General features: G+C 49.8%; 1 protein-coding gene across 2 annotated transcripts in view; it reads right to left on the minus strand.

Moving 5' to 3' along the window:
• The window catches only part of LOC119971539 (coiled-coil domain-containing protein 102A-like), a 185,107-nt gene that overhangs the window by 142,343 nt on the left and 28,149 nt on the right, over positions 1-14,615 (minus strand). The window lies entirely within an intron of this gene.

A 14,615-nucleotide genomic window follows, 5' to 3' on the forward strand; every position in this document is an offset into this window, starting at 1 on the left:
AATCACCCTGTATCCCATGCCTCTGTATTTTCTGCAATAGCCTACCGTGGGGAACCTTATCAAACGCTTTACTGAAATCTATATACACCACATCAACTGCTCTACCCTCATCCACCTGTTTGGTCACCTTCTCGAAGAACTCAATGACCTACCCTTCACAAAACCATGTTGACTATCTCTAATCAAATTATTCCTTTCCAGATGATTATACATCCTATCTCTTATAAACCTTTCCAAGACTTTGCCCACAACAGAAGTAAGGCTCACTGGTCTATAGTTACCGGGGTTTTCCCTACTCCCCTTCTTGAACAACAGGACAACATTTGCTATCCTCCAGTCTTCTGGCAATATTCCTGTAGACAAAGATGACTTAAAGATCAAAGCCAAAGGCTCAGCAATCGCCTCCCTAGCTTCCCAGACAATCCTAGGATAAATCCCATCCGGCCCAGGGGACATATCTATTTTCACACATTCCAGAATCGCTAACACCTCCTCCTTATGAACCTCAAGCCCTTCTAGTCTAGTAGCCTGTATCTCAGTATTCTCCTCGACAACTTTGTCTTTTTCCTGTGTGAATACAGACGAAAAATACTCATTTAGCACCTCTCCTATCTTTTTTTTTGAAATAATTTTTATTGAAAAATTTTGAATTTATACAACAAAGTAAAACTACCAAAAATAACAATAACATTAACAATCATAAACATTCGCCCCCACCTCCATGAACACAGCATTTTAACAGCAATGCAAATTAACACAATATAAAGTTACAGAATAGACACTACAATAAGGACCCCCCCCCCCCCCCCCCCCCCGGATTGCTGCTGCTATTGACCAAGATACCTATCTTTGAGCCAGGAAGTCCAGAAAAGGCTGCCATCGTTTATAGAACCCTTGTATTGATCCTCTCAGGGCAAATTTGACCCTTTCCCGTTTTATAAATCCCGCCATGTCACTGATCCAGGTCTCCACACTTGGGGGCCTTGCATCCTTCCACTAGCAGGATCCTTCGTCGGGCTACTAGGGGCGCAAAGGCCAGGACACCGGCCTCTTTCGCCTCCTGCACTCCCGGCTCTACCGCAACTCCAAAAATCGTGAGTCCCCACCCTGGTTTGACCCTGGATCCGACCACCCTCGACACCGTCCCCGCCACCCCCTTCCAGAATTCTTCCAGTGCTGGGCATGCCCAGAACATATGGGCGTGGTTCGCTGGACTCCCCGAACATCTGGTGCACCTATCCTCACCCCCAAAGAACCTACTCATCCTAGTCCCGGACATGTGGGCCCGGTGCAGCACCTTAAATTGGATGAGACTAAGCCTCGCACATGAGGAGGAAGAGTTGACTCTCTTCGTTTGATAAGGTTCCCCACGGTAGGCTATTGCAGAAAATAAGGAAGTATGGGATTGAAGGTGATTTCGCGGTTTGGATCAGTAATTGGCTAGCTGAAAGAAGACAGAGGGTGGTGGTTGATGGCAAATGTTCATCCTGGAGTTCAGTTACTAGTGGTGTACCGCAAGGATCTGTTTTGGGGCCACTGCTGTTTGTCATTTTTATAAATGACCTGGAAGAGGGTGTAGAAGGATGGGTTAGTAAATTTGCAGATGACACGAAGGTCGGTGGAGTTGTGGATAGTGCTGAAGGATGTTATAGGATACAGAGGGACAGAGATAAGGTGCAGAGCTGGGCTGAGAGGTGGCAGATGGAGTTTAATGCGGAAAAGTGTGAGGTGGTTCACTTTGGAAGGAGTAACAGGAATGCAGAGTACTGGGCTAATGGCAAGATTCTTGGTAGTGCAGATGAACAGAGAGATCTCGGCATCCAGGTACATAAATCCTTGAAAGTTGCCACGCAGGTTAATAGGGCTGTTAAGAAGGCATATGGTGTGCTAGCCTTTATAAGCAGGGGGATTGAGTTTCGGAACCACAGGGTCATGCTGCAGCTGTACATAACTCTGGTGCGGCCACACCTGGAGTACTGCGTGCAGTTCTGGTCACCACATTATAGGAAGGATGTGGAAGCTTTGGAAAGGGTTCAGAGGAGATTTACTAGGATGTTGCCTGGTATGGAGGGAAGGTCTTACGAGGAAAGGCTCAGGGAATTGAGGTTGTTTTCGTTAGAGAGGAGAAGGCTGAGAGGTGACTTAATAGAGACATATAAGATAGTCAGAGGGTTAGATAGGGTGGACAGTGAGAGTCTTTTTCCTCGGATGGTGATGACCAACACGAGGGGACATAGCTTTAAATTGAGGGGTGAGAGATATAGGACAGATGTCAGAGGCAGTTTCTTTACTCAGAGAGTAGTAGGGGTGTGGAACGCCCTGCCTGCAACAGTAGTAGACTCGCCAACTTTAAGGGCATTTAAGTGGTCACTGGATAGACATATGGATGAAAATGGAATAGTGTAGGTCAGATAGGCTTCAGATGGTTTCACAGGTCGGCGCAACATCGAGGGCCGAAGGGCCCGTACTGCGCTGTAGTGTTCTATGTTCTATGTTCTATGTTAAGGCATCCGCCCAAGTCCCGTCCTCTATCTGCTCCCCGAGTTCCTCCTCCCATTTAGCCTTCAGCTCCTCCACTGACGACTCCTCCACCTCCTGCATTACCTTATAGATGCCAGACACCTTCCCCTCTCCTACCCACACCCCCGAAAGCACTCTGTCCATCGTCCCCTGCGAGGGCAGCAAAGGGAATCCCTCTACCTGTCGCCTAGCAAACGCCTTTACCTGCAAGTATCTGCACATGTTCCCTTGGGGAAGGCCAAATTTATCTTTCAGTTCCCCCAGGCCCGCAAACCTCCCGCCAATAAACAGGTCCCTCAATTTGCTGATGCCCGCCCTTTGCCACCCCCTAAATCCCCCATCCTTGTTCCCCGGGATGAACCGATGGTTGCCACCCAGTGGAGCCTCCATCGAGCCCCCTGTTTCTCCTCTATGCCGCCTCCACTACCCCATATTCTTAGGGTCGCCGCCACCACCGGGCTCGTGGTAAACCCCTTAGGGGAGAGCGGCAACGGCGCAATTACCATGGCACCCGGGCTCGTACCTCTACATGACGCCATCTCCATTCTTTTCCACGTCGCCCCTCCCCCCTCCATCACCCATTTACGCACCATTGACACATTGGCCGCCCAATAGTACCCCAAAAGGTTGGGCAGCGCCAGCCCGCCTCTATCCCTCCCTCGCTCCAGGAACACCCTCTTCACTCTCGGAGTCCCATGCGCCCACACAAAGCTCAAAATACTGCTAGTCACTCTCCTAAAGAAGGCCCTGGGGATAAAGATGGGCAGGCACTGAAGAGGAACAAGAACGTCGGAAGCACCGTCATTTTGACGGACTGTACCCTCCCCGCCAACGGTAATGGCAGCATGTCCCACCTCTTGAACTCCTCCTCCATCTGATCTACAAGTCTGGTGAAATTATGCTTGTGAAGAGTCCCCCAGTCCCTGGCCACCTGCACCCCCAGGTACCTAAAGCTCTCCCCTGCCCGCCTAAGCGGGAGCCTACCAATTCCTTCCTCCTGGTCTCCAGGGTGCACCACAAACACCTCACTCTTGCCTAAATTTAATTTATAACCTGAAAAGGCCCCGAACTGAGCTAGCAGCTCCATCACCCCCGGCATCCCTCCCACCGGGTCCGCCACATACAGTAACAGGTCATCGGCATACAACGACACCCTATGTTCCTCTCCACCTCGCACCAAGCCTCTCCACCTCTCTGAATCCCTCAATGCCATCGCCAGCGGCTCGATTGCCAGTGCAAACAACAAGGGGGACAGGGGGCAACCCTGCCTGGTCCCTCGGTAAAGCCGGAAGTACTCCGACCTCCTCCTATTCGTGGCCACGCACGCCATCGGGGCCTCATATACCAGCCTTACCCATCTAATGAACCCTTGACCAAATCCAAACCTCCCCAACACCTCCCATAGGTACCCCCACTCCACTCTATCGAAGGCCTTCTCCGCATCCAGCGCCACCACTATCTCTGCCTCCCCCTCAATCGCCGGCATCATGATGACATTCAACAATCTGACATTCGTGTTCAGCTGCCTTCCCTTCACAAAACCTGTCTGGTCCTCGTGCACAATCCCTGGCTCACAGTCCTCTATCCTGGTGGCCAGGATTTTTGCCAGCACCTTAGCATCCACGTTGAGGAGAGATATGGGCCTGTATGAACCACACTGCTGGGGGTCCTTGTCCCTCTTTAAAATTAACGAGATCAGCGCCCGCGACATCGTCGGGGGCAAAGTCCCCCCTTCCCACGCTTTGTTGAGTGTCCGCACCAGCAAGGGGCCCACTAGGTCCCCAAACTTTTTATAAAATTCCACCGGGAACCCATCCGGCCCCAGTGCCTTCCCTGACTGCATCTGCCCGATCCCCTTAACTAGCTCCTCCAGCTCAATCGGCGCACCCAGCCCCTCCACCTTCTCCTCCTGCACCTTCGGGAAAGAAAGCCCGTCAAGGAACCTCTCCATTCCCCTCCTCTCCCCGTTGGCTCCGACCGGTACAGTTCCCCGTAAAAGTCCTTGAAGACCTCATTCACCTCTACCCTCTTCCGCACCACATTCCCACTCTTGTCTCTCACTCCAGCAATTTCCTTAGCCGCATCCCGCTTGCGGAGCTGATGAGCCAGCATCCTACTCGCCTTTTCACCATGTTCGTACACTGCCCCTTGTGCCTTCCTCCACTGTGCCTCCGCCTTTCAAGTGGTCAGCAAATCAAATTTAGCCTGCAGGCTGCGCCTCTCCACCAACAGTCCCTCCTCTGGTGCCTCTGCATACCTCCTGTCTACCTCCAGCATCTTTCCCACCAGTCTATCCCTCTCACTCCTCTCCCTGTGTGCCCGGATGGATATCAGCTCCCCACGAATCACTGCCTTCAGGGCTTCCCAGACCATCCCCACCTGAACCTCCCCCGTATCATTCACCTCGAGGTACCCCTCAATACTTGCCCGGACCCTCCTACACACCTCCTCCTCCGCCAACAACCCCACATCCAACCGCCACAACGGGCGCTGGTCCTGCACCTCCCCCATCTCCAACTCTATCCAATGCGGAGCGTGGTCGGAGATTGCAATGGCCGAATACTCGGCCTCCTCCACTCTCGGAATCAGTCCCCTACTCACCACGAAGAAATCTATCCGAGAGAGACCCTATGTACGTGGGAGAAGAAAGAGTACTCGCTGTGCCCTCGGCCTCACAAACCTCCATGGATCCACTCCACCCATCTGATCCATAAACCCTCTCAGTACCTTGGCCGCCGCCGGCCTCCTACCCGTCCTAGAGCTGGACTGATCCAGTGAAGGATCCAACACCCTATTAAAGTCCCCCCCCCATGATCAGACCTCCCGCCTCCAGATCCGGGATCCGTCCCAACATACGCCTCATAAAGCCCGCATCGTCCCAATTTGGGGCATACACGGTAGCATGGTGGTTAGCATCAATGCTTCACAGCTCCAGGGTCCCAGGTTCGATTCCCGGCTGGGTCACTGTCTGTGTGGAGTCTGCACGTCCTCCCCGTGTGTGCGTGGGTTTCCTCCGGGTGCTCCGGTTTCCTCCCACCAGTCCAAAGATGTGCGGGTTAGGTGGATTGGCCATGCTAAATTGCCCGTAGTGTAAGGTTAATGGGGGGATTGTTGGGTTACGGGTATACAGGTTACGTGGGTTTAAGTAGGGTGATCATTGCTCGGCACAACATCGAGGGCCGAAGGGCCTGTTCTGTGCTGTACTGTTCTATGTTCTATGTTCTACACACTAGCCAGTACCACCTTCTCTCCTTGTAGCCTGCCCCTAACCATAACATACCTACCCCCCTTATCCGCCACCACCTCCGATGCCTCAAACAACACATTTTTCCCCACCAGAATCGCCACTCCCCGGTTCTTCACATCCAACCCAGAGTGGAAAACCTGCCCCACCCATCCCTTCCTCAGGCGGACCTGGTCCGCCACCTTCAGGTGGGTCTCCTGAAGCATTGCCACATCTGCCTTTAGCCCCTTCAGATGAGCCAGTACCCTCGACCGCTTCACCGGTCCATTCAACCCTCTCGCATTCCAGGTGACCAACCGGATCAGAGGGCGTCTCGCCCCCCTCCCCCGTCGACTAGCCATAGCCCGTCGACTGCCCGCCCCAGGCCAGCACCCCCTGCCCGACCCAGTCCCCACAGCGACAACACCTCTCCTCTGTCCCCCCAGCCCCCACCAGCTCCTTCCTGACCCTACCAGCAGCAACCCGGTATTCCCCTTTCCCCCCCCCTCCCTTCCCCCCAGGCTAGGAACCCTCCCAGCCGCGAACCGTCCTCCATTGTATTTCCGTGGGTCAGCTAACTTCTGCTGACCCCGGAAACTCCAGCCAATAACCCGACCCCTCCCAAAGTGGGATCATCCCCCAATCTATCCCTCCTCCAGGCACCGCTCCAGCGCGGGGAAGAACCAGTTAAGGCCCGCCTCCCCCGTCACCCGCCCCCCCAGCCCCGCAGCGCGGGAAACCAGAGGAAAGCCCGCGCTTTCGCACTGCCCCACCACACCCTTCTGACGCAGCTCCCAAATACCAGCCCCACTCCATACCCCCAACCCGACATAGAATACAACAAACCCCCCCCCGACCCTCCCCGCAAGATACAAAACTCAAACAATGCCCCACAGCAAAAAAAAGACATAGCACAACAACACCCCCGTAAATAACCATATCAAAATTGTAAAAGTACAAAAAAAGAAGAGAACACAGCAACAGCCGAATCCAGTACTAAAATATTACAACCGACCCCGCAACCCCCAACCCCTAGTTCAAGTCCAGTTTCTCCGTCCGCACGAAGGCCCACGCCACCTCCGGGGAATCAAAATAATAATGCCGGTCCGAATAAGTTACCCACAGGCGCGCGGGCTGCAACATTCCAAACTTTATCTTTTGCCTGTAAAGCACCTCTTTCGTCCGATTAAATCCGGACCGCCGCTTAGCCACCTCCGCACTCCAATCCTGGAGATACGTACTACCCCCATTCTCCCACTTGCTGCTCTTCACGTTCTTCGCCCAGCGCAGCACACACTCCCGATCACTGAACCGGTGGAACCTCACCAGCACCGCACGCAGGGGTTCATTTTCCTTAGGCCTCCTGGCCAGCACCCTGTGCGCTCCCTCCAGCTCCAAGGGCAGATGGAAAGACCCAGCCCCCACTATCGAGTTCAGCATTATAGCCACATAGGTTGTCAGGTCCGACACCTCCAGCCCCTCTGCAAGGCCCAAGATCCGCAGGTTTTTCCGCCTCATGCGGTGATCAAGCTCCTCGAAGCGTTCCTGCCACTTCTTGTGGAGTGCCTCGTGCCCCTCCACCTTACTCACGAGGACCACTGCCTCCTCCTCTCGTTCAGTGGCCTGCGTCTGCAAATCCTTGATGGCAGCACCCTGGGTGGTCTGAATCTCCGACAGCCTTCTGTTTGTTTCCTGCAGAGAGCTCAGTACCTCAGCCTTGAAGTCTGTGAAGCAGCGCAGGAGAGCAGCTTGTTGCTCCTGGGCCCACAGCCTCCACTCCTCTGGAGCTACTCCGGCTGCCATCTTGGATTCCTTCCCCCGTTTTTTCTGGGGAGCTGCTGCCGTTTTTTCCCCCTTTCCACTCCGAGTTCGAGTCATGGACTGCGGGGAAAATCGTTCAGCACACCTTCCCCCACCGGGAGATGTCGAAAAATTTCCGTTTTGAGCTCTAAAAAGAGCCGAAAAGTCCGTTTAAAACGGGAGCTCCCAAATGTGTGGCTTCCTACGTCATCGCAGCCACCGGAAGTCCTATCTCCTCAGACTCCATGCACAAGTTCCCACTCTTGTGGCCCTACTCTTACCTTAGTCATTCTTTTATTCCTGACATATCTATAGAAAGCTTTAGGGTTATCCTTGATCCTACCTGCCAAGGACTTCTCATGTCCTCGCCTGGCTCTTCTTAGCTCTCTCTTTAGAGCCTTCCTAGCTAACTTGTAACTCTCAAAGCGCCCTAACTGAACCATCACGTCTCATCTTTACATAAGCCTCCTTCTTCCTCTTGACATGGTTCCCTCGCTCGACCACTTCCTCCCTGCCTAACAGGTACATACTTATCAAGGACACGCAGTAGCTGTTCCTTGAACATGCTCCACATTTCCATTGTGCCCATCCCCTGCAGTTTTCCTCTCCAGCCGATGCATCCTACGTCTTGCCTTATCGCATCATAATTGCCTTTCCCCCAGCTATAACTCTTGCCCTGCGGTGTATACCTATCCCTTTCCATCGCTAAAGTAAACGTAATCGAATTGTGGTCACTATCACCAAAGTGCTCATCTACCTCCAACTTTGACACCTGTGCTGGTTTATTACCCAGTACCAAATCCAATATGGCCTCGCCTCTCGTTGGCTAACAAGGGGACTCAGTATTTTGAAAGGATAGAGAGATAGATAAAGGAGGTGGTGTAGCTTTGCTGGTAAAGGAAGCGATCGGTGCTGTTGTGAGAAACGATATAAGCACTGGAGATCAAGATGTGGTATCAGTCTGTGTAGAAATAAAAAATAGCAAAGGAAAGAAGTCCCTGCTCGGAGTAATCTATAGGTATTGTGTAATGAGGAGGATTCATTAATTACCTCATAGTTAAGGGTCTCTGAAGAGATATTCAATTCTTCCCGACTAAACTATATTCCAGAAAGGAAGAAAAGATATAAGAAAGGAAAAAGCATCCATGGCTAAGCAAGGAAGTTAAAGATAGCATAAAGACAAAACTAACATAACATATTGCAAAGGCCAGGCAACAGTCTGGAAGATTGGGAAAATTTTTAAAGATCAACAAAGGATTATGAAAAACGTAATAAAAAGAGGTAAATTATGAAAGAAAGCTAGCACAAAATATAAATGAGGATAGCAAGTTTCCATAGGGAAGAGAGTAAGTGTATACGGTCCCTTGGTGGACAGACTGAGGAATTAATAGAGGGGAACCCAGAAATGGCAGATGCTAAATCAATATTCCATCCCAATAGTAACACGTAATGCAGAGGTAATAGAAAAGGGAGGAACTTAGAACAATCATTGTCAATAGGGAAAATGTACTGTTGTGATTGAAGGTGGACAAGTACCCAGGGTCTGCTGGCCTACATCCTCGGGTCTTAAAGCAAGTAGCAATGGGGAGATAGTGGATCCATTGACTATAATATTCCAAAATTCCCTGGATGTGGGATAGGTTCCAGTGGGTGAGAAAAATTCTCATGCCCTTATTCAAATAGGGAGGGAGGTAAAATGTAGGAAACCATTCACCAGTTAATTTAACATCTCTCATCGGGAAATTATTAGAATCTATTATTAAGTGTTAAGATACTGTAGTAAAACCTTTTTTTACAGCACGTGGGCAGCATGGTAGCACATGTGGCTTCACAGCGCCAAGGTGCAAAGTTCGATTCCCTGCTGGGTCACTGTCTGTGCGGAGTGAGCACGTTCTCCCCATGTCTGCGTGGGTTTCCTCCGGGTGCTCCGGTTTCCTCCCACAGTCCAAAGTTGTGCAGGTTAGGTGGATTGACCCGATAAATTGCCCTTAGTGACCAAAAAAAGGTTAGATGGGGTTATTGGGTTACAGGGATAGGGTGGAAGTGAGGGCTTAAGTGGGTCGGTACAGACTTGAAGGGCCGAATGGCCTCCTTCTGCACTGTATGTTCTATGCATGTTTTGTCTGTCCTGTGCTCTCCTTTTTATCCCCGCCCTGCTGCCTGCCTTCTTGATAGCTGCTACAATGTTGCGACAGCATCTGGGATTTCTGTTTAAACTATGGATTTTAGACAGAATTGGAACCCCTATCATGATGGACCAAGCGAACATATCCCATTCATGTTATGTGGCAGAACCGGTGATGATGATTTGATAGATTTGGCAAGCAGTCAATCGCAAAATGTACAATTTGCAGCCTTCTCCTATTGGGCCCTGTGGTTTGTGGGGCAAGACAGAAAGTTCCAGAAGGTGGATCTTCTGAAGAGTGCCATTTTCTGTGTGGTGTGAAGATATCCAGGCATGAGGCAGTTTTAAATCTCGTTCTTTCTCTCTGCCTGTTGATTTAGAAAGCTTCTACAGTCTGCAGTTTCTGATTGGATACATGATTAGGAGATGGCTGGTTACAAAGTGCTGTCAGCAGCAAAGAATAATCTCATTACTATTAATCCCTTTTTCATTTTAAACCTTTCCTCTTCATTTCCGCAGTGTGTGTCTGGGTGGAGGGTGGAACAGGGTTTTGGGGTTAGGTAGATTGTTGGACCATTGTTCTGTTATTACTTCACATATTCATCTTTCCCCTTGTTATTAATAAACAGCTTGGTAGCGTTTTACTTAAAAATCTGGGGTCTGCATCTCAGTCTAGGCCCAAAATCTCGACAAGGTTATAAGAGTTATGTATTAATTCACTTATGTTGCGACCCCAGGTCGAGGGGGACTGGAACTGACCACGAGTTTGCCTAGGATATCGTGACATAAGGAAGTAATAACAGGACAATTGGAAAGTCGAAAAGCAAGTAATTAAAGTCAGAATAGTTTTTATGAAGGTTAAATCATGTTTGAAATTTGCTCGAGTTCTTTAAAGTTGTAACAAGCCAAGTGGATAATGGGGATCCTGTAGCTCTAGTATGTCTGGACCTCTAGAAGGCATTTGGAAAGGTGCTGCACAAAAGGTAAGATCATGTGGGATATGGGGTAATTTATTAGCTAGGATAGAAGACTGGCTAGCCGACAGCAGGCTATCCGGATGAATGGGTCTTTTTCTGGTTGGCAAGATATAACTAGTGGGGTGCCACAGGGCTTGGTCCTCGGGCCCCACCTATTTACAATATATATTTATGACTTGAAGCAGGGATAGAGGTACAGTAGCCAAATTTTCAGATGACACTAAAATACAAGGGATAGTAAGTTGCAACGAGGAAATAAGAAATTTACAAAGATCAATTGATAGAGATAGGTTAAGTGAGCAGGCCATTTGGCAGATGGGATTTAATGTGGATAAGAGTGAAGTTATCCATTTTGGTGAGAATCAAAAAGAAACTTATTATCTAAATGGGGAGAGACGTCAGACTGCTGCGGTGCAGAGGGATCTGGGTGTCCTCATGCATGAATCTCAGAAAACCTGCAAGCAAGTTCTGGCAGCAATAAGGAAGGCAAATGGAATTTTGGCATTTATAGCTGAAGGAATAGAATATAAATGTAGGGAAGTGTTGCTGTAATTGTACAATAATAATAATAATCTTTATTGTCACAATTAGGCTTATATTAACACTGCAATGAATGTTCTATGAAAAGCCCCTAGTCGCCACATTCAGGCACCTGTTTGGGTACACTGAGAAAGAATTCAAAGTGTCCAAATTATCCAACAGCATGTTTTTTGAGACTTGTGGGAGGAAACCAGAGCAACACGGAGGAAACTCAAACAAACACGGGGAGAACATGCAGACTCCACACAGTGACCCAAAACAGGAATTGAACCTGGGACCCTGGCGCAGTGAAGCAACAGTGCTAACCACTGTGCTACCGTTCGGTCCACATTGGAACTCAAGGCATTGGTGAGACCACACCTCAAGTACTGTGTATTTTAGTGCCCTTATTTAAGGAGTGGTGGAGTTACATTAGAGGCAGTACAGAGGAGGCTCACTTGATTGATTCAAGAGATGAGGGGTTTGTCTTATGAAGAGCGATTGAGCAACTTAGGCTGATAGACTCTCGAGTTTAAAAGAATGAGGGGGCTGGCACAATGGTTATCACTACTGCCTCACAGCGCCAGGGACCTGGGTTCAATTCTGCCGTTGGATGATAGTGTGGGTTTCTCCCCCGGGTCTGCGTGGGTTTCCTCCGGATGTTCCGGTTTCTCCCCACAGTCCAAGATGTGCAGGTTAGGTGGATTGGCCATGCTAAATTGCCCTTAGTGTCCAAAATTGCCCTTAGTGTTGGGTAGGGTTACTGGGTTATGGGGATGGGGTGGAGGTGTGGGCTTGGGTCGGGTGCTCTTTCAAAGAGCCGGTGCAGACTCGATGGGCTGAATGGCCTCCTTCTGCACTGTAAATTCTATGAAATTAGACAGATGTAGTTTGATAGAGTATTGGGGGCACGGTAGAACTGTGGTTAGCACAGTTGCTTCACAGCTCCAGGGCCCCAGATTCGATTACCGGCTTGGGTCACTATCTGTGCGGAGTTTGCACGTTCTCCCAGTGTCTGCGTGGGTTTCCTCTTGGTGCTCCGGTTTCCTCCCACAGTCCAAAGATGAGCAGGTTAGATGGATTGGCCATGATAAATTGCCCTTAGTGTCCAAAAAGATTAGGTGGGGTTACTGGGTTCGGGGATTGGGTGGAGGTGTGGGGTTGGGTAGGGTGCTCTTTCCAAGGGCCGGTGCAGACTCGATGCGCCAAATGGTGTCCTTCTGCATTGTAAATTCTATGATTCTATGATTGGAGAGATAAACCTCAATAGAGTATTAGAGAGCTAAACCTCAATAGAGTATTAGAGAGATGAACCTCGATAAGAGTATTACAGAGATGAACCTCGATAGAGTATTTGAGAGGTGAACCTCGAATGAGTATTAGAGAGATCAACCTCGATAGAGTATCAGAGAGATGAAAATTGATAGCTATATTAGAAAACGGAACTTCAATCGTTAAGAGTGCTAAAGAGTTGAACTTCCATAATTGGAGTATTAGAATGAGGAGTATTAGAATGAGGTGAACTTTGAGTTAAAGAGTACAGTTAAAAGTATTAGAAGAATTAATTTGGATGGTTAGAGTGATGGGGAAATGAACTCTGATAGTGGAGACTTGGTATGAGTAGAATAAGCTGTGATTGGGGCCATTCCTGATTTGATGCTTGTCATTTTATTGCAGGGAGATTTCTATGATTTTTATGAGATTGTTGCGTTTAAACTTAAGATAAAGTGAAGGGGGTCATGTCATCTGTTCCAAAGTCTGCCTTGACAGAATGCCTGCTTTGTTAAAGATCAAGGGAAGGATTACATTATTTTATCAGGCGGAAAGTAAAAAGGTATTCACAGTTGGAGATAATGGCAGCAGCTTTTATGTTATTAATGAATCTCCAAAGTCATAGAAAATTATGAGAACGTCATGTTGTCGACAGTTGTAGCTTACCAAGTCTATTTATTACCAACATGAAAGTGTTAGCCTCTCAAGGCAGGCTGGTCAACGTTTCTGCATGGATAAAATGCCCATGTGATTCATATTCTAACCGGAAATGATGCAATGGAAGTTATTGTAAAGATCAGGGGCGGGAACCATCGGTTCATCCCGGGGAACAAGGATGGGGGATTTAGGAGGTGGCAAAGGGCAGGCATCAGCAAATTGAGGGAGGTTTGCAGGCCTGGGGGAACTGGAAGATAAATTTGGCCTTCCCCAAGGGAACATGTTCAGATACTTGCAGGTAAAGGTGTTTGCTAGGCGACAGTCCCCTTTGCTGCCCTCGCAGGGGACGATGGACAGAGTGCTTTCGGGGGTGTGGGTCGGAGAGGGGAAGGTGTCTGACATCGATAAGGTAATGCAGGAGGTGGAGGAGTCGTCAGTGGAGGAGCTGAAGGCTAAATGGGAGGAGGAACTCGGGGAGCAGATAGAGGACGGGACTTGGGCGGATGCCTTGGAGAGAGTCAACTCTTCCTCCTCATGTGCGAGGCTTAGTCTCATCCAATTTAAGGTGCTGCACCGGGCCCACATGTCCGGGACTAGGATGAGTAGGTTCTTTGGGGGTGAGGATAGGTGCACCAGATGTTCGGGGAGTCCAGCGAACCACGCCCATATGTTCTGGGCATGCCCAGCACTGGAAGAATTCTGGAAGGGGGTGGCGGGGACGGTGTCGAGGGTGGTCGGATCCAGGGTCAAACCAGGGTGGGGACTCGCGATTTTTGGAGTTGCGGTAGAGCCGGGAGTGCAGGAGGCGAAAGAGGCCGGTGTCCTGGCCTTTGCGTCCCTAGTAGCCCAACGAAGGATTCTGCTACAGTGGAAGGATGCAAGGCCCCCAAGTGTGGAAACCTGGATCAGTGACATGGCGGGATTTATAAAACGGGAAAGGGTCAAATGTGCCCTGAGAGGATCAATACAAGGGTTCTATAAACGATGGCAGCCTTTTCTGGACTTCCTGGCTCAAAGATAGGTATCTTGGTCAATAGCAGCAGGTGCGTTATTGTTGTATAAATTCAAAAGTTTTCAATAAAAATTATTTCAAAAAAAAAGATCGGGGCGGGATTCTCCGACCCCCTGCCGGGTCAGAGAATCCCCGGCGGGGGGGGATCCCGCCCCGCCACTCCGACTGCTGTATTCTTTGGTGACGGATTTCGGGCGGGGGCAGGGATCATGCCGCGCCTGTCGGGGCCGTTGGCAGCGGCCCTCCCCCCCCCCCCGGAAATTCTCCGGGCCCCGATGGGCCGAGCGGCTGTCAGTTTCTGGCCAGTCCCGCTGGCATGGATTGGACATGGTCCCACTGGAAAGGCCACCTAGCTTGGCTGGAGGTAGACTCTCCTGGAAAGACAGTTTCCAGGATGTGAAAAAAAGAACAGGAGTAAATCTTTTAGAAACCAAGAATAATTTTGCATCGATTCTGGTAAAATTGAAAGCTTACATTCAGGTCAGTGAAGAGTATATCTGTGAAATGTTT

This window comes from Scyliorhinus canicula, chromosome 9, assembly GCF_902713615.1.
Source record: "Scyliorhinus canicula chromosome 9, sScyCan1.1, whole genome shotgun sequence".
Lineage (NCBI taxonomy): Eukaryota > Metazoa > Chordata > Chondrichthyes > Carcharhiniformes > Scyliorhinidae > Scyliorhinus > Scyliorhinus canicula.